The 19,606-nt window shown below is 41.4% G+C and overlaps 1 protein-coding gene and 1 long non-coding RNA gene across 5 annotated transcripts in view; one reads left to right on the top strand and one right to left on the bottom strand.

Moving 5' to 3' along the window:
* FGL1 (fibrinogen like 1) overlaps positions 1-19,606 on the bottom strand; it is a 59,584-nt gene that overhangs the window by 36,830 nt on the left and 3,148 nt on the right. The window lies entirely within an intron of this gene.
* LOC134731874 (uncharacterized) lies at positions 293-7,789 on the top strand. The gene is made up of 3 exons (XR_010114553.1): positions 293-413; positions 6,987-7,187; positions 7,349-7,789. It is a non-coding gene; the product is annotated as an uncharacterized lncRNA (long non-coding RNA).

Below are 19,606 nucleotides of genomic sequence, written 5' to 3'. Positions count from 1 at the left end.
ATTTTTCTGCATGTGCATTTGGGACAATAACTTGGCATATGAAACCTTTAAAACTTACATTTAAAAATTTATATTTGCACTTAGATGACTTTGCCAATAACTATAACTCCCTCAAAAAAAAATGCTAGGTACCTGACTCCCATAGGCATGACCAAGAGTACACCACAAAATGATTCCTCTGAGACCGAAATGTTTTTTTCCTGCTTCCTCCTCAGAGAGACATGGTGGAAAAATTCTAGAACTTTTAGAATAGACATTGTGTGCTTGACTTCAGCGATCAAAGATTCTGAAATATTGAGGCCCCATTTGAGAGTCATACACTCATACTAGTTTTATTTGTTGTTGTCTAAAGAAATGAACTTCAGCCATCTAGAGCAAAAATAATTGGATTTGTTGGAGGGATACTGACTGAGGTAAGTAATAGAATCAATGACAGACTGATAAAAGCGAAGGGAAAGCAGAATAAGGACAGCTCCAAAAATCACGATGTGTCCTTGGATTTATTCTGTAGTATGCGGCCCTTAAAATGTTTTAGTTTCAGTGGAATTTTGGCCTCAGTGTCTTTCCATACAAATCTCACAACCCTAAGAGGGAGGGAGAATCCAATTAGCCCAGTCATCTATGTTTCTTTTTTCTTTCTTTCTGTTTTTTTGAGACAGAGTCTCGCTCTGTTGCCTGGCTGGAGTGCAGTGGTGCGATCTTAGCTCACTGCAACGTCCACCTCCCAGGTTCCAGCAATTCTCCTGCCTCAGCCTCCCGAGTAGCTGGGACTTGGGCGCACACCACCATGCCCAGCTAATTTGTGTATTTTTAGTAGAGATGGGGTTTCACCATGTTGGCCAGGATGGTCTCGATCTCAACCTCCACCTCCCGGGTTCCAGCAATTCTCCCGCCTCAGCCTCCCGAGTAGCTGGGACTTGGGCACGCACCACCATGCCCAGCTAATTTGTGTAGTTTTAGTAGAGATGGGGTTTCACCATGTTGGCCAGGATGGTCTCCATCTCTTGACTTTGTGATCTGCCCACCTCAGCCTACCAAAGTGCTGGGATTAGAGGCGTGAGCCACTGCACCCAGCCATCTGTACTTCAGTGTACACCTAGATATATGGCACCCACACACTGAGGCCACACCTTTACTCTCTGGCCCAAAAATTTTTGTTAAATGTGGCTGCTGGGGGATCTGTTGTGAGCAAGAAAATCTCCATAGTGTGTGCCATTCTCCTACTACAAAATTAGGAAATTTCAAGAGAAATGAAGGGGGGGCATCTGTCCAGTTTAATGGAAGATTGCCTGGCTCAATAAAGATGCTTGGCAAGCCTAAGATTTCATCTCCAATGACTCTTTCATCAATGAATTAACCATAATATATGTACTCTTTCCTATTGCTGTGATGTATGTAATTGTTACCTTTTTATTTACCTATTCTAATTTCTATGTACCCTCTCTCAATGAAATAAGTCTTAATTAGCCACCAGCTCTTCTCCTAGCCCATCCACCAAGGCTAGATGTTCTCCTATGTATTTACTTCTCTTAAGTCACACTTCACTAAGTTGTGTACTAGAGCTTCTCTTTTCATTCCAGGGAGATCAGGGGTTTGTTTTTTCTTATTTCAATATCCACAGCACCCAGCATATGCACATCACACAACAGAAGCTCAGAAATATTTATTATGCATGGTATAATAATATTGCCATTTTCTAGTAGCATATAATGTAAATATTCAAAATTGGTAACTTGATTAAACTTGATAACTTACATGAAGTGCTTTTGACAATGCCTGACAGAAAATATGCAATAAATTTTCATTTCCTTCTGTCTTGAAACAACGTCATGACTGTTTAATTCATTCTGTAAAGAAGGAGGCAGCAGGCTGGGCGTGGTGGCTTACACCTGTAATCCCAGCACTTTGGGAGGCCAAGGCGAGTGGATCACTTGAGGTCAAGAGTTTGAGACTATCCTGGCCAATATGGTGAAAACCCATCTCCACTAAAAATACGAAAACAGCCAGCCATGGTGGCCAGTGCCTGTAATCCCAACTACTTGGGAGGCTGAGGCAAGAGGATCACTTGAACCTGCGAGGTGGAGGTTGCAGTGAGCCAAGATCACACCATTGCACTCCAGCCTGGGCAACAGAGTGAGACCCTGTTTCAAAAAAAAGAGTGAGGCAGCAGTGTACACACAAAGATAATAAATCATTTTATAAAGATAATTCCAACGTTAGATGAGGAAGCCACCATGCCCAGCCTGCTGCCTCATTCTTTACAGAACGAATGAAATAGTCATATTATTTTTAATAATGTAGAACTATTTGTGAAATGTGGACGCAGTGAATGTTGATGCAGACAGTACAATGCCCCTAAAGTCATTTTACTAACATCCCAAGTTTACTCATGCTTTAGCACAAGAATTTTACATTTCAGTATAGAAAGGTGAAAGAAACTTCATTAATCTGTAACGGAAGACCTTGTAGCACAACAAAATTTCTACCAAGAAAGTTGAAAAGTAGATAAAATATAAGACAAATATTTTTGTGACCTGGATTCACAAAGTCTGGGATTATGTTCTTACTCAACAACTATGTAAATTGGGATTCCCTGAAAGCAGAGCCTGAGACAAAGATGTGGATACAAGTAGTTTATTTGGGAGGTGATTCCAGGGAGCGTAAACAAGGGAGTGGTCAAATGAGATGGAACAGGGAGGAAAGCCAAAAAGTACCTGATGAGTGGGGTACACTCATAGAAAACTGAGGCTCCAACCTACTGAAACCTCTGAGAGCCCCACATCAGAATTTTCCTCTCAGGCGGCAGGAGACCAAGAGTTGGTATATATCCGCCAACCCCAGGTCCTTGTTGCTTGAAGGTTGCTTCTGTGGTATTGATTCCACCTGTTGTAGTGTTATCCTTCCACCTGGGCTTTAATCCCCAGCTCCTCATTTCTTCTCTAGAGCTAGGTTGATTACCTTCCTCTTTTTCACTTTTGACTTCACCCTTTCCTTCCACAGTCGTTTCCCCTTTTCACTCTGTGAACAAGCCCCAGTCTATTAAACCCTAGAAAATTAAAACCTCTCTTATTCCTGCCTCTAGCAACTTTCCCATTTTCTCTGCATTTCAACTATGCTTATTGTTTTAAGAAGACAGTCCACACTGATTCCACAGTCTGTCTTTCCATGAACTCCTCACTTAAAGCCAGTGACTTCTGACTCCCTTACTGCAATCGCAGCTGCTTACAAGACGCCACAACACTCCTCATGGCAGTTTCTCACTGAATTCTCAGGCTGCTCCTTCTTCCTCAAAAGTTCTTCTTCCACAGGCTTTTATAAAACCCGTCTCTCTTAGTTCTCTGGGCATCCTCCAAGTTTTCCATCTTTCCTTTATGGAGTATTCTTTCCTTTTTGGTCCATTGAATGTTAGTGTTTAACAGCTCCCAAATATTTCATTCCAGCTATTACTTCTCTCTGTAACTCCGGAAGTATTTGTCCAGTAGCCTGCTAGCTCAGACTAAATTTATTATAGTCTCTTCTCTTCCTGTTCCCTCCCCTTGGGAAGAAAGGCTTGCCTTTGAAAGAACATAGTGAGTTGGCAAAACCACGATTTACTCACTTCATTTACCCACTTCAAAATCTTGAGATTATCAGAGAACATTCCTCCTCCTTATCCTGCATTTCCAGTTAGTCAGTAAGTTCTGCTGATTCTACCTTCTAAATGCTAAATTCTCTCCATCAGCCCTATTGCTGCTGCCACCTTAATTTATGTATTCATCACCTTGGCATAATCTACTGGTATCTCTTAGTTGATCAATGTGCTTCCAGTTTCTTCCTCATGCAGACCATCTCCTACAGAGTATAAAACATTATCTTGATGCAGAAAAAGACTACATTACTTCTCTACTTAAAAAGGCTTAGAAGTTCTCCATCAAGTCAACAATCAACAAGCTAAAATCTGATTTCTTTTATGTGGTGATCTAGCTAGTCCCAGTGTCAGTATCTAGAAGCTGCTCAGGTGGTCCCTATGGCTAAAGCCATCATGAGCCAGCCAACCTGGCATGTGTGGGTGCTTTGAAATCAATGGTTAAAATCTGAGTGTGGGAATGGATCCTGAGACCTTGTAGCCCCAAGTCAGTACTGGCACAGAGCCTTCTCTGTAAACTTAAGTGTCAACATTTAGAAATCACTTACTATGCGCCAGGTACTCTCTCAACACTTCCTATGTACTAATTCATGTAATCTCCAGAGTAGCCCTTTGAGATATGTATTATTATTTTTAATTCCCATTTTCCCAGTGGGGTGACTGAGAAATAAAGAGCAAGCAATTTGCTTAACATCATATATGCCACGATTTGACTTGAAGTAGACTGTTCTAGAAGCAGTGTCTTATCCATTTGCTATGGGCTTTGTTAGCTTTATGCAGAGGCTGTGGGGTTCCCAGCCTTAGAACATAATTCCAGCCTGTGAAGGGATCTAGACGAATCAGAGGTGAAGAATGGAAGAAAGAAGCAGAGTGGAAGCCCAAGCCACCGACGGCAATCTGAACTTCGAGCGTAACATCACTAGGAGAATCTTTATGTCCACATCTTCCCAATCCTCTACAGTTCTCCATTCCAACACACACACAGACACACACATACACACACACACACATAGACACACACACAATCCATGAGAAGCTTTCACCAGATCAGAAGTGGAATTATTGCTGCAGAAGATAATGATGGATGGCCCCAGACCACATGAGAATGTTTTTAAAAATGACAAGATGTTGGGAATATAACAAACAAACAAAAAAGTGGGACCTATCTAGAGAGCCAGATGTGGTCTCTAATTCCTCCCTGCACTGTGGGTTTGGACTGAAAACTGGCCCCTAAGAACTGAGTTAGCCATGCCCTGTTCTTCTCTTGAATATAATGGGAGGGGATGTCAGGGAAATGGAGATATCTCTTCTCACAATATCGGTTAATCAGGATTGTTAAGGGCCTGGTGCAATTAATTTTAGCTTTCAAAAAAGAAATAATTTCTTAGAACTCCATGGTGAGGAAATAGGTCATACTCATTAGCGTAGTCATACAGGAAGAACAGTGTTTAATAATAGAACTGGCTAAAATAGGCTAGCAGTGAAACTAGAAGGGCAAAATTATTCTGTTAATGAAGAATTGATGAAGATTTTGGAGTTTCCGTTGGTAACCCAAGAAGAAAGGGGTGAAAAAGGAAAGAGTGAATGAGACAAGAATGGGGAGGAGGATGTGAGGAAGGAATACATCAAGATGCCAGATTGCTGAGCAAGAGGCAGCCAGGGAGAAGTTCTGGGCTATGGCCAAGGATCTTAAAATAGTCAGTTTTAAGGTGTTTGGTGCAGCCTAAATTCCTTTTCCTCTTCCCCTGCCTGAATCTTCCGTGAGAATCTACTACACAGAGATGCCTTGTATCTGCGGCATTTTGAGAAGAGGGAAAGAGGCTGTTGCTTTGGGAATGATGCAGAGTGGAGAAAAAGAACAGCCAAAAGAGGCTAGACTTGAGAGAAATCACAGTAATTCAGTACAAGCTGGAAATAATAGAAAAACATTAACTCCAAAGATCCTGGAAGGTGCCAGCAAGTGAGGTTAGGTTTCCCACTGTAGATGTGATGGAAACATGGTTTCCCCACCAACTTCGAGGCTTGAGAGCATTTAGGTAACTGATACTTGACTATGTAAGTAAAGTGGGTATGTGTCTTCTGACAATTCACATGTAAAATAACTGCAACTCAGTTTTCTAATTGAATTTCAAGGCTCCATTCCATGGGCTCAGAGAAATCTGATCCTCTACTCGTTTCAGCATGATATCAGATAGTTTAGAGTCTCTTCAATCTGAGGGTTGCATATGATTTCTGGAGTTTGGGGTGGTGTGAAATTGGTATAATGTCACTACAACTGTCTATTCTTGCTCTAGTCACTGGGACCTCAGCCTCAGGGACTACACAGATTGCTGCTGCACCTTCCTTTTGAGCAATGCAAGGGAAAACATCACATTCTTTTGATTTCCCACCAATTCATCCTCTTTCCATCTAGGCAAATTGTGGGAGTGGCAGCTCCTCTGATTTTAATCTTTTTTCATCTGTTGCTTCTAGTATTGCTGGCTGTGACAATCCTCAGAGGAAATGCATGCCTACCTCTAGTCTGAATGGGGAAAAACAAAATTCAGTATATAAGAAAATATATGGTACGGTGGCCGGGCATGGTGGCTTGCGCCTGTAATCCCAGCGCTTTGGGAGGCCGAGGTGGGTGGATCACAAGGTCAAGATACCGAGACCATCCTGGCCAACATAGTGAAACCCTGTCTCTACTAAAAATACAAAAATTAGCTGGGCGTGGTGGTGCACGCCTGTAGTCCCAGCTACGTGGGAGGCTGAGGCAGAAGAATCGCTTGAATCTGGGAGGTGGAGGTTGCAGTGAGCCATGATTGTGCCGTTGCACTCCAGCCTAGTGACAAAGTGAGACTCTGTCTCAAAAAAAAAAAAAAAGAAAAGAAAATATGGTACAAACTAATACATACAAATATCATTCAGTTATATTGGCTTTATACCCTACCTTTCTATTAGTTCAAAATAGTACTTATAAAATAACCTTTCTGTAAAGTAATGAAACTGAATTTTATTCCATTGCTAATTTCTCCTCTGACCTAACATTAATTATCTAAGAACTTAAGTGTTTAGTGCTCCACATCAGAGGTCAGCAAACTATTGTATCACCCACAGTCTAAACTGGACCCATGGTCCATTTTTATATTTTTAAGTAGTTGAAAAAAAATCACAAAAAGATCAATATCCTGTGACCTGTGAAAATGTTAAAAAATCTAAATTTCAGTGTCTACAAATAAAGTTTTATTGTGATATAGGCATGCCCATTTGTTTATATACTGTCTGTAGCTGCTTTCATTCTATAACCACAGAGTTGAGAAGTTGCAACAGACTGTATAGCATACTATGCTGAAAATATTTAATATCTGGTCTTTTACAGAAAAAGTTTGGTCAACCTTGTAGGGGAACCAGCCTGCTACACTACCATGGGTTCTCCCCTTCCCGGTGGAGACAAGGGAATGAAAAAATAAATAAAGACAAAGACACAAAGTTCAAGAGTTAACAAAAATGGGTCCAGGGGTCCATCGCAATGTGGAAACTGTGACGACCCTGAGCTCTGGATTCCACTGATATTTACTGAGTACAATTCCTTTGATCCTATAGGCTGATGGTGGGCAGATGGTGGGGTGATCATAGGGTGACCACGGGGAGAGGTGGCAGAGGGGGTAGTGTGCGTCATCAGCAAGTTAATATTATTTGCTATTCCACTATGTAAGCTAATACTCTATGTTTAACTTACAGATAATCATTAGAGTCCAACTAAGCGGTTAACAGAACAGAACAGGACGTGAAAGCAGACAGCCCGTCAGACCACAGGCCTCTGCATCAAAGGAGCAGTCCACTCCAAGCACCATCAGCAGAGCAGCAGAGCTCTCTGCCTCTGGGAACCAGCTGGAGATAGAAGACTTCCTCCTTATCCTCAGAGGACTTCTCCTCTTTTACAAGCAGCCTCCTGCTGTTCCCTTCTGGGGAATGGAGCAAGGATCGCTTCCCTTCCCACCAGACATTTGTTCAGGGACTCAAGTGGGAGGTTGAGCAATAAGCAAGCTTTCTTGCTTAGAGGCTCTGCACACTTCCTGCAGTTGTTTGTTCCATTCTGTGGTCAGTCAAGCAAGCTCACCGCTGATTCTTATATTGTTGGACTAAGCACAAGCTATTCTTATGATTCATGACTATATTAATAAAGCACTATTCTAAAGCATATATTGTTAATCCTTAAACAGGCACACTGTAGGCCAGCCCTCAACCACCTCGGCCCACACCCAAGCCCCTGTTTTGACCCACATTTCCCCCTTTTTTTAAATTTAAAACAGCCATCTCAATCATAACTTGCTTGTGGTTTCGATTTTCTTTCAGGAGCTGCTTTCCACATCTGCAGACTAAAAACAGACAACATAAGCAGACACAAATTAAAACAAAATTAGCAATGGCAGAGCTTCCCAGAGTTTTAATCCATTTGATAGAATTGAGCTCCGAGAGCCCATCTGCGGCTCCAGCAAGCACTTCCGCTCCAGGCAACAAATTTAAGTGAGCCTGCTATGCTGCAAAAATCTCTTCTTTTAATTTAGTTATATCCAGGATTAGATTATCTTTTCTTCCTTGTAAGTGGCATTGGACCTTTTCCCACTGATGTTCAGTAACATTATAAGGAGTAATACAAAAAGCAGATGTATTCCAGTCACATTGCATTTGCATATGACACTCTAAATTCATAAAACGATCTCTTATCCAGGTGACAGTTTGCCTCAAATCATTAATTTGATTGGCCAATTTCTGATCAATTTTTGCCTGAGAATTCCATAATCCAGTGGAATTTTTCTGCCAGGCATTAACAGAATGAGCAGTTTGAATGGAAGAATGCAAGGCAACACCTGCCACAGCCGCGGTGGCGGTGACAGCAATCAGGCCCATAATCACAGCAATTAAAGTAAAAATAAATCTTATTGTATGATTAAGAATCCCTTTTAAAACTCCAGTTATTACATGAATAGAGGGAGAAGCCTCCCAAGGCCTGTTAAGAGTAACTGAAATCCAAACGCCCTCTCGTGCTCGGACCAGCAAAATGCTATTCCTCATATCAAAAGTAGAATCAATACAAGTAAACAGATGGCAATTGTCACAAGTAATGGTATGAGAGTCAGGTAAAATGATAAGTTTTCCAACAACTAACATGTAAGGAGGTTTAACACAACTTTGAAAACAAATAGACTGATGAGACTGAAAAAGCATGGTAAACAGTAGCTTATTAGTTCTTGTTCGCCATGATGCTTCCCCTTTCCACACTGTCATTCTGGAGGTCGCCATAAGCAACTTCCACAATTCTGGATGCTCCGGACCCATGAGTGGACTAATTATCTTTGGTCAGGGAGGAGCAGTACCTTTATCTTCCCATTTCAATGGATATAGCGATTCCCATCTTCTAACTAAAGTGGGGGGATTATTGGGACTTTCTCTATAATCTATCATGAAGGAATCCTCAGCACACCCAGCATTTTGTCCGGTGTAATTTCTAGCAAAGGATCCTTTGGGGGTCCAAGCTATAATTGTTCCATAAGAATCATTTTGCAAAACTACTGCACCATCTGCTACACAGTCCTCCCAAGTAAGAATCTCTAGTTTTTCTGACCATTTTGGATTTCTTTTAGGACAAGCCAGTCCTTTAGGTTTGTAATTTTTGACTTTTAAATTTGACCGAAAATAACCATCCCCATAAGTTTTTACAGTCATGATAGGTTGGAAAGACATTCCACTCACTACATGATGACTGGGTCGGGTACGATTATGGGGAGGTACACAGATTATCCATCTTTGTATTTGCAATGGTAAACACCCAGGTGCAACTCCTCAACAAATTGGACGGTATTCATACCAGACTGTTACATTCATCAACATGCCCTCCCTCTCAGGCTGTGCAGGACAGCAATCATCAATCGGCCCAGGCATCAAAATACTATCATTTGTGTAAACTTCAATAGGGGAATCCGTCCAAGTAACTGGCCTAATCAAAGGAGGAAATGGAACAGAAGCCAGTACGTAAAATTTCGTTCAGCCCAGACAGCAGGGAGACTTATTGCCGCGGTAATTACCATCAAGGCAGCCAAGATCATATTACCCAGGGTAATTGCCAGTTGTTTCTCCTCTGGCTGTCCTCTGCCATTTGAGTCAGCTTCTTTACCTGTTCTGTTGGTGGTGTAGCCTGGCGAGTCTTCTCCATCTTCTGTTGTTTCTCTGAGACGCTCAGCTTCGCCATCTTTCTCAGCTCCCGAAAGGACAGATCGGAGGGACCAGTCTTCCTTTTTGGATTCTTCCCTTTCTTCTGTCCGGTCGGTGTAGGGTTCATTGTAGAATTTCAAATGTCTGTTGGGTATCTAAATGGGCGTTTGATTGTCTCTTGGTGAAACACAAGCAAAAGCCCTCCCCCAGGTGATAATTTTTCTCAATTCCCAAGTTTTAGTTCTGGTGTCCTTCCACCAGACCGTTTTTCCTTCATGTAAATTAACTTTCTGCCCAGAAAAGTGTTCGGCTGCTGTGGAGACCTGATCTCTGGAAATGTTCAAAAAATTTAGAGTCAAAAGGGCTAATCGTAACTGCCTATGGGGCTTGGTATACTCCTTACTACTTTCCCCTTTCTTTTGTTTTTCTAATTGTGTCTTAAGAGTCTGATTGGCCCTTTCTACTATGGCCTGACCTTGGGAATTATAGGGTATTCCTGTAGTGTGTACAAATTTCCACTGCTGAACAAAACTTTCAAAAGTTTTACTGCAATATCCTTGTCCATTGTCCGTTTTCATTTTCTGTGGCACACTCATGACTGCAAAACAAGACAATAAATGTCGTTTTACATGAGCTGTACTTTCTCCAGTTTGGCATGTAGCCCAGAGAAACCGAGAGAAAGTATCAACAGTAACATGCGCAAGAGAAAATTTTCCCAATGATGGAACATGAGTCACATCCATTTGCCAAATAGCATTTGGTTTAAGCCCCCTAGGATTAACTCCAGGTTCTTGAGTAGGTAGCTGTAGCACCTGGCATTGTGGACAATGTTGCACTATATTTTTAGCTTGTTTCCAGGTAAATGAATATTTATTTTTTGATCCAGCAGCATTTACATGAGTTAATGAATGGAATTCTTGAGCCTCTGTTAAAACAGGTGTCACTAATAAATCTGCTTGATTATTTAATTGGGTTAAAGGTCCTGGTAAATTTGTGTGAGCTCAAATATGTGAAATATAAAAAGGAAAATTTCAAACTCTAACTGCTTGTTGAAGTGAACTAAACAAAAAATTTAGCTGATCATCAGAAATATATTTTATTAAAACTGTTTTTACCATTGTTGTCGCCTGAACTACACAGGCAGAGTCAGAGACAATATAAACTGGTTGATCAAAATCTTCTAATACAAATACAACTGCTTGTAGCTTAGCTCTTTGTGCAGAATGAAACTGGGTTTGAATAACCTTTTCTTCTGGTCCTGCATAAGCTGCTTTTCCATTCTGAGAGCCATCAGTAAAGACAGTTACAGCCCCCTCCAAGAGGATAGAACTGGTTATTTTAGGTAAAATCCAGGTAGCCAATTTTAGGAACTGAAAAATTTTAGTTTTAGGGTAATGATTATATGGCCAAAAAACCCAGCTAAATTAGACTGCCATTCTGATGAATTTATAAAGGCTTGTTGAACCTGTGCTTTGTTTAAAGGAGCTGCAATTTTATCTGGATCAGTACCAGTGAATCTAACTCTTCTTAATTGGGCTTGGCCTATAAGAATAGCTATTTGATCTAAGTAAATTGAAAAAGTCCTAGTTGTACTGTGGGGTAAAAAAGACCATTCAACCAAGTCAGCATCTTGAATAATCACTCCTGTAAGGAATGGAGAGTAGGAACACCAAGAGCTGTAATGGAACACCAGGATCTATTCTACTGACTTGAGCACTTTGAATTTTTTCCTCAATTATTCTTAACAGCTGAAGCTGTTGCAGGCATCAGAGTTCTTTTGCTATGTAAATTTGCATCCCCTCTCAGCAAAGCAAACAAGTTAGATGTCGCATAAGTGGCGATTCCTAAGGTGGGCCTTATCCAACTAACGTCTCCTAATAATTTTTGAAAATCATTTAACGTTTTTAAGGACTCCTTACGAATTTCTACCTTTTGAGCTTTAACTGTTCTCTCCTCCACCTTCATTCCTAGGTAATGATACGGTGTAGTAGTTTGAATTTTATTTGGCGCTATAGCGAGAACTGTAAGCCCCACCATCTCTTGTAACATAGAAAAACATTTGATAAGTCTATCCCTACTTGTAGCAGCACATAAAATGTCATCAACATAATGAATAATATCAACAATCAGGAAACTGATCCCGGACAGGCTGAATGAACTTCCCAAGGAAAGTTTGACAAATTGTAGGACTATTTAACATTCCTTGGGGTAAAACTTTCCACTGATACCTAGTAGCTGGTTCCTTATTATTTATAGCAGATATTGTAAATGCAAATTTTTCAAAGTCCTGGGATCCAAAGGAATGGTGAAAAAACCATCTTTCGAATCAAATTTTTTTTTTTTTTGAGACGGAGTCTTTCTCTGTCCCCCAGGCTGGAGTGCTGTGGTGCAATCTCGGCTCACTGCAAGCTCTGCCTCCCAGGTTCACGCCATTCTCCTGCCTCAGCCTCCGGAGTAGCTGGACTACAGGCACCCACTACCATGCCCAGCTAATTTTTTGTATTTTTAGTAGAGACGGGGTTTCCCCGTGTTAGCCAGGATGGTCTCGATCTCCTGACCTCGTGATCCTCCCGCCTCGGCCTCCCAAAATGCTGGGATTATAGGCGTGAGCCACCGCGCCCTGCCCAAATCAATTATTACCATCGGCCATTCTCTTGGAATCATGGTCAGGGATGGCAACCCTGGTTGGAGAGCCCCTATCGGTTGAATGACTGCAATAACCGCTCGTAGGTTGGTCAACGTGCGCCATCTACCGGATTTTTTCTGAATTACAAAAACTGGGGAATTCCACGGTGAGAAAGAAGGTTCAATATGTCCTTTGTCTAATTGCTCTTTTGCTAGTCAATGTAATGCCTCCAGTTTTTGCTGAGGAAGCGGCCACTGATCAACCCACACAGGTTTTTGAGTTTTCCATTTCAATGGGATGGGCTTTGGAGGCTCAACAGCGGCCGCCCCTAAAAAGAGTACCCAATTCCTTTTCGGTCAAATTTAACTGAGGCTTCAATCGGCTGAGTTATTCCATCCGCATTCTTTCCTAATGTTTTTCCAGGAGTATACCCCATTTTAGTCATCATGCTTTGACTCTCTGAACTGTAAATCATAGAGGGAATGGTGATTTCTGTACCCCATTGTTGTAAGAAATCTTTTCCTCACAAATTAATGGGAATGGTAGTAATCATAGGTTGGATGGTGACTTCCTGTCCATCTGGTACTAAACAGTGTAAAATTGTAACACTCTGATAAACTTCAGATGCCATGCCTATTCCAATTAAACCCACAGAAGCTCTCTGTTTGGGCCATGTTTTTGGCCACTGATCCAGGGCTGTAATAGAAATATCAGTGCCTGTATCGACAAGTCCTTCAAAGTGTTTTCCCTGAATAGTTATTGTGCACACAGGTCTATTTTCGGAAACTTGATTTACCCAATAAGTTGCTTTTCCTTTGCTATCAGTGCTGCCGAAACCACCTTCTCTTTTTACTGTACTTTCTCCTACTTAGGTAATAACAACAATTAGGTAATAAGGTAATAACAACAATTGAGCAATTCTATCTGCCAGGCTTGCACTCCAAGGAATACTAGAACTAATAACCAATTGAATTTCTCCCACAAAATCTGAATCTATCACTCCAGTGTGAATTTGAAATCCTTTTAAATTTAGACTAAATCTCCCTAAAACAAGTCCAACTGTTACCTCAGGTAAAGGGCCAAATACTCCAGTGGGCACCTTTTGAGGTGCTTCCCCTGGAAGCAGAGACACAGCTCTGGCGCAACATAAATCTAAAGCGGTGCCCCCTTTTGTAGCTGGCACCAATTGTGTTACGGTGGTGGTTGGGCTAAAGGTATTTGTGTCACTTGAGGGATTAAAGGCACTGGTGCCGACTGAGGGACAAACTGCTGGAGAGGGAATGCCCCAGTTTGGAGCGGGGCCTGTGGCTGGCCCCTCTTCCCGTTTCCCGATTGCGCCTGCAAGGGTTGGCCATTTTCATCAAATTTGGAGTGACACTGTTTAGCCCAATGTTTACCCTTCTGGCACCTGGGACATAAGCCAGGTGGCTCCTTTGTTTGATTAGATCTGGATTGTTTGTTTGATTTGTTCTTACATTCCTTTTTTGTATGTCCAGATTGCCCACAGTTATAACAATTGCCTGAAAAGTTTTTCACTGGACCTCCCACCTTTAATCCTGCCATGGTTTGAGCCATTATCATAGCCTTATGCATGATTCCACTAATCTATCACATGCCCTGATATACTCATTGATTACATCGACTCCCACCAGAATCTTTCCTTTCACAGGGCGAATAGCTGATTGACACTCAGGGTTGGCGTTTTCATAGGCCAACAATTCTATAATCACCTTCCTGGCACTTTCATCAGTGAGAGCCTTCTGAGCTGCATCTTGAAGACGAGCAATAAAATCAGGATACGGTTCTTTTGAGCCTTGTCTGATAGAATTAAAAGAGGGATAAGAAGTTCCTGGGTCCTGAATTTTTTCCCATGCCCTCAAGCAACAATTGCGAATTTGCTCAATGGCATCATCCTGAAGCACTAATTTCTGTTGTACAGTTCCTCATTGGCCCCCAACTCCCAACAGTTGTTCAAGTGAAATGGCATCAACGGGATTAGCAGCACGGTTTTTTCGATCTTGATTTTGAGCCTCATTGGTCTACCAAGTTTTAAACTGAAGAAATTGGGAGGGTGAAAGAGTAGCTTTTGCTAAAATCTCCCAATCGTCTGGAGCCAATCGCTTGTCCTGAGTCATGAGTGTAATAGTGACCGGACAAAAGGCGAATTGGGACCATACTGACCAACAGCTGCTTTGAGATCTTTAAGCAGCTTAAAAGAAAATGGTTCCCATACCACCTGATGGGCACCACCCTGCTGCTGTGGGGGTTGCAAAACTACTGGAAACTGCCAGGCATCGGGATCTCCAGCTAACCTAGCCTGCCGAATAACCATTTGAAATGGTGATTCATTGACATTAGGTGGCAGTGCAGCCCTATGCTGTACTGGTGCTGCAAAAATGTGTTCTTGATTCCTGAGCCCCTAATTTATCCATTCGTGAAACAGGGCAAATTTGAGATTCGAACCTCCAAGGCTCCGGGTTACATTGCCTTATTGGAGGCGGCCACTCTGGATGATCCCAATGAGGAGCCGAAGATTCCTCAAGACTCTTCTTTGTTTGAAACATATTAGCATTAATAGCTTTTCTCTTTATTTTAGGAGCAGCTGGAGGTCCCACATGCTCCTCAAAAGAAATTAAGTCATCTCCAGGTTTGTCTATACTTTCCTCAAAATCTTCTTCACTATCCTCTTCTTCTTCAGCTTCCTTTATATTTATATTGGCGGCAGCACCGCCTTCCTCTGCTGGAATTCTTTTTGCTGGAGGATAAACTTCATTTTCCGTTTGAAACTGTTCCAACGCTGCTTTAACCACAGCCCAGTCTGACCAGACCGTTAGAAGAATAAGTTTTCCTTCCTTATGAACTTGTTTTAAGGCAATTCCAACCTGCTCCCAATCTTTTAAATCCATGGTACCTTGTTCAGGAAACCAAGGGCAATACTGCTCTACTGTTTGAAACAGAGTAATCAAGTTTTCTGTGCTAGCCTTATTTTCCCCCTCTTTAAGAGGAGTTTGACAAAGTTTAAGCAGAGTGCTTACTTTCCGATTGTCCCATGGTGTCCCTGGAATACTCTGAGCACACAAGCTTACCGCAAGGCTGACCACACGTTCTCGGGAGTCCCTCGACAGACTGGTCTCCGCAATGACCACATTCAGGCATAACTTCACCTGGGTACAAGGAGCCCATGCTGGGCGCCAAAGATGTAGGGGAACTAGCCCACTACACCACATGTGGGTTCTCCCCTTCCCGGTGGAGACGAGGGAATGAGAAAAGAAATAAAGACAAAGACACAAAGTTCAAGAGTTAAAAAAGTAGGTCCAAGGGTCCATCTCAAAACGGAAACTGAGAAGGCCCTGAACTCTGGATTCCACTGATGTTTACTGAGTATATTTCCTTTGATCCTATAGGCTGATGGTGGGCAGATGGTTGGGTGATCATAGAGTGACCATGGGGAGAGGTGGCAGAGGGGGTAGCATGCGTGATCAGCAAGTTAATATTATTTACTGTTTCACTATGTAAGCTAATGCTCTATGTTTAACTTACAGATAATCATCAGAGTCCAACTAAGCAGTTAACAGAACAGAACAGGACGTGAAAGCAGACAGCCCGTCAGACCACAGGCCTGTGCATCAAAGGAGCAGTCCACTCCAAGCACCATCAGCAGAGCAGCAGAGCTCTCTGCCTCTGGGAACGAGCTGGAGATAGAAGACTTCCTCCTTATCCTCAGAGGACTTCTCTTTTACAAGCAGCCTCCTGCTGTTCCCTTCTGGGGAATGGAGCAGGGGTCGCTTCTCTTCTCACGAGACCTTTGTTCAGGTACTCAAGTGGGAGGTTGAGCAATAAGCAAGCTTTCTTGATCAGAGGCTCTGCACACTTGCTGCGGTGGTTTGTTCCATTCTGTGGTCAGTCAAGCAAGCTCACCGCTGATTCTTATATTGTTGGACTAAGTACAAGCTATTCTTATGATTCATGACTATATTAATAAAGCACTATTCTAAAGCATATATTGTTAATCGTTAAACAGGCACACCGTAGGCCAGCCCTCGACCACCTTGGCCCACATCCAAGCCCCTGTTTTGACCCACAAACCTCTCCTCTATACCAGTGTGTTTCACCAACTGTCAGGGATTTACTTGTTTCCTTATCTAGATAGGGGAGAGTCTTGGATAGACCGGCCTGCCATCCAACTTCCTTGGTTTTTAGCCCTGGAGATTATTTAGTTCTTCTGGTAAAGAGAGGGCATTTTCTCTTACCTGGTTAATCTGAATTCACATGTTTTGCTAGTTCTCTCCTGACTTTGGGATCTTTCTCATGGAAGGAGGAATGCAATGTAGAAGCCTTTTTATGGTAAAACAAAAAATTATAAGGCCAAGGTGGGTGGATCACAAGGTCAGGAGATCGAGACCATCCTGGCTAACACAGTGAAACTCCATCTCTGCCAAAAATACAAAAAATTAGCCGGGCGTGGTGGCAGGCGCCTGTAGTCCCAGCTACTTGGGAGGCTGAGGCAGGAGAATGGCTTGAACCTGGGAGGCGGAGGTTGTAGTGAGCTGAAATCGTGCCACTGCACTCCAGCGTGGGCGACAGAGCGAGACTCCATCTCAAAAAAAAAAAAAATTATAATATATACAGCTGTAGCTTTCCTACATAACGCCCTGAATTTAACATGAATCATTGCAACCCGAATCATGCCACATACTCCTCTGCTAGTCCGTATGGATACATATTACAAATGTAGCTGTCATCTGCAGCTCTCTTTATTTCTGTGAATAAAATCTTTTTTGAGGCAGAAACCATCTTTTATAATATCACTCCAGATTATTCCTTATAACTATGACAATTGTAAGTCCTTATTTCATATCATTTTGTTTTAACGGCGTTTTTAAAGTGAAAGCTGAGGTTTAATTTTCATGCCTTTCTAACATTTTTCCTATGAATTAGGACACAAAATCTGTATCAGCCCATATTTCCATATTTTTGGAACTCCCTCACCTAATTATCCAATTTTTCTACTTAATTACCAACAAATATCTAGTTACATAGTTCTGGTTTAACTGTTTTGGTATAGCGTTGGTGGGCAACAAGGAAAAAGATATAGATTATTTTCCTTGTAGTTTTTAAAAATTGTTACGCATATCTTTTTGTTTAAACCTCTCCAACTTGGTGTGTCTTGGGAAGGAAGCAATTTGCTCAAGATTTTACTACATGATTGCAGCTTTGACCAGATTTTCAGTGAATAGAAAAGACGGTGTAAAAACATACACACAAGAAAAATACAGGAAGACTCATGTAGTAATCACAACTCTGTAGAAGTAAAGCCATGTGAAAACTGATGAAACGCAACTATAGATGAAATTGTCAGAATCACAAGGGTTACATTTATTAAAGGAGCGATTTTTGAAAGAAAAGAACATAAATTGATTACGAAGGAAGGGGCAGTTCGGACTGTTACAAACGTTAATATTGTATGTCGACAGCAGTAATTAGGTATTTTCAAATCTAATAATAAACAATCCAAACTAGGCAGTAATGAGAGATGTTCTGGTAATTACATCTAGGGAAAACAAAGCAAGGTAAAAAGAGCCTTGAAACATTACTTATGCATGTGGATTTGATAGAATTTGTTGACATAATTATATAATGGCTGGTTGATTAGATTATACACATGAACTTTTAAGTTTTTGAGCAAAAGAGTTATGGAAGAAAAATCTCCCCCACCAAACTCCCGAGGATGCTTAGCAATCAATATCAGGAGACATTTTTGGTTTCCACAATGGGTAGGGGTTTGCTCTAGGTATACAGTGGGTAGAGGTCAGGGATGTTGCTAAACTTCCTGGAATGCACAGAACCACCCCACAACAAGAATCACCCAGCCCAAACTGTCAATACTACGAAGTTTAAGAAACTCTGGGCTAGATTAAAAGATAGAGAAGTTAACAGTGCTAAAATTTAACCAAAAGGTGTAAGAATTAGGTCAGAGGTCTCCAATTAGTCTTTTGTTTGGCATGACCAAACTCTTCTTTCATTAATTTACCCAGAAAGCCCAGTTATATTTTTAAGAAATATTCAAAAATTAATTTTACATTCTGCTCTTAATAAATTTGGGGTTTATATCCACTAAAATGGATGAATCACAGAAACACAATGTTGAATGAAAAAAGCAAGTCAAGCAAAAATATATTCAGTATGATATAATTTATATAAAGCTCGAAAACAAGCAAAATAAAACATAATATTTAAGGGTATCCATAGTTACATGAATAAAATGAAGGAACGATAACATTGAATTCCAGATAGTATTTATGTCTGCAAAGAAGAAGAAAGAATTTGAAGAAAATGTGGCAGGGAGTAGTCCTTAAACATCTTAAGTTCTTTTTTTTTTTTTTTTTTTTTTTTACATGGCGTCTTGCTCTGTCACCAGGCTGGAGTGCAGTGGCACAATCTTGGTTCACTGCAACCCCTGTCTCCCAGGCTGAAGTGATATTGTCCTGCCTCAACCTCCCTAGGATCACAGCCTCGCAGCACCACATCTGGCTAATTTTTGTAGTTGCAGCAGTGGTGGGGTTTCACCATGTTGCCTTGTCTCAAACTCCTGACCTCAAATAATCCTACTGCCTCAGGCTCCCAAAGTGCTGGGATTACACGCATGAGCCACTGTGCCCGGACACGTTTTGATTAAATTCTATTTTCAAGGTTAGGTTGTGGGTTTTTTAGTATTTCGCTCATTATTGTACTGTCTGTCTGTCTGTCTGTCTGTAGAAACGGTCTCCTTAAGTTCCTCAGGCTGGTCTGGAGCTCCTGGCCTCAAGTGATCTTCCAGCTTCAGCCTCCTAAGTAGCTGAGATTACAGGTGTATAATGTGCCCGGTTGTCAGTATTGTACTATAGAGTTTACATGTATGTTATATATTCTTTTGGGTGCATCAAAAAATCACACAATAAAAACAAATAACATCCAGTTATAAAGTAGTGTATTTGTCCCTGAAGATTTTTCCTTGAAGTTCTAACACCATCTGCAGGTTAAAACTAAGTATTGCAGAAAACTTGTTTTTTTAAAGAATAAAAAGTACAAAAGGCTGGGTTTCTGTTACAGACATGCTTACAATCCATCTCTGGATAAGAAGCACACAGAATACATTAAAGAGATAAACAATATAGTGCCAA

Source organism: Symphalangus syndactylus, chromosome 1, assembly GCF_028878055.3.
Source record: "Symphalangus syndactylus isolate Jambi chromosome 1, NHGRI_mSymSyn1-v2.1_pri, whole genome shotgun sequence".
NCBI classification, from domain to species: domain Eukaryota; kingdom Metazoa; phylum Chordata; class Mammalia; order Primates; family Hylobatidae; genus Symphalangus; species Symphalangus syndactylus.
Note: the sequence above shows the minus strand (reverse complement) of the source record. Positions and strands in the feature narration are given on the sequence as shown.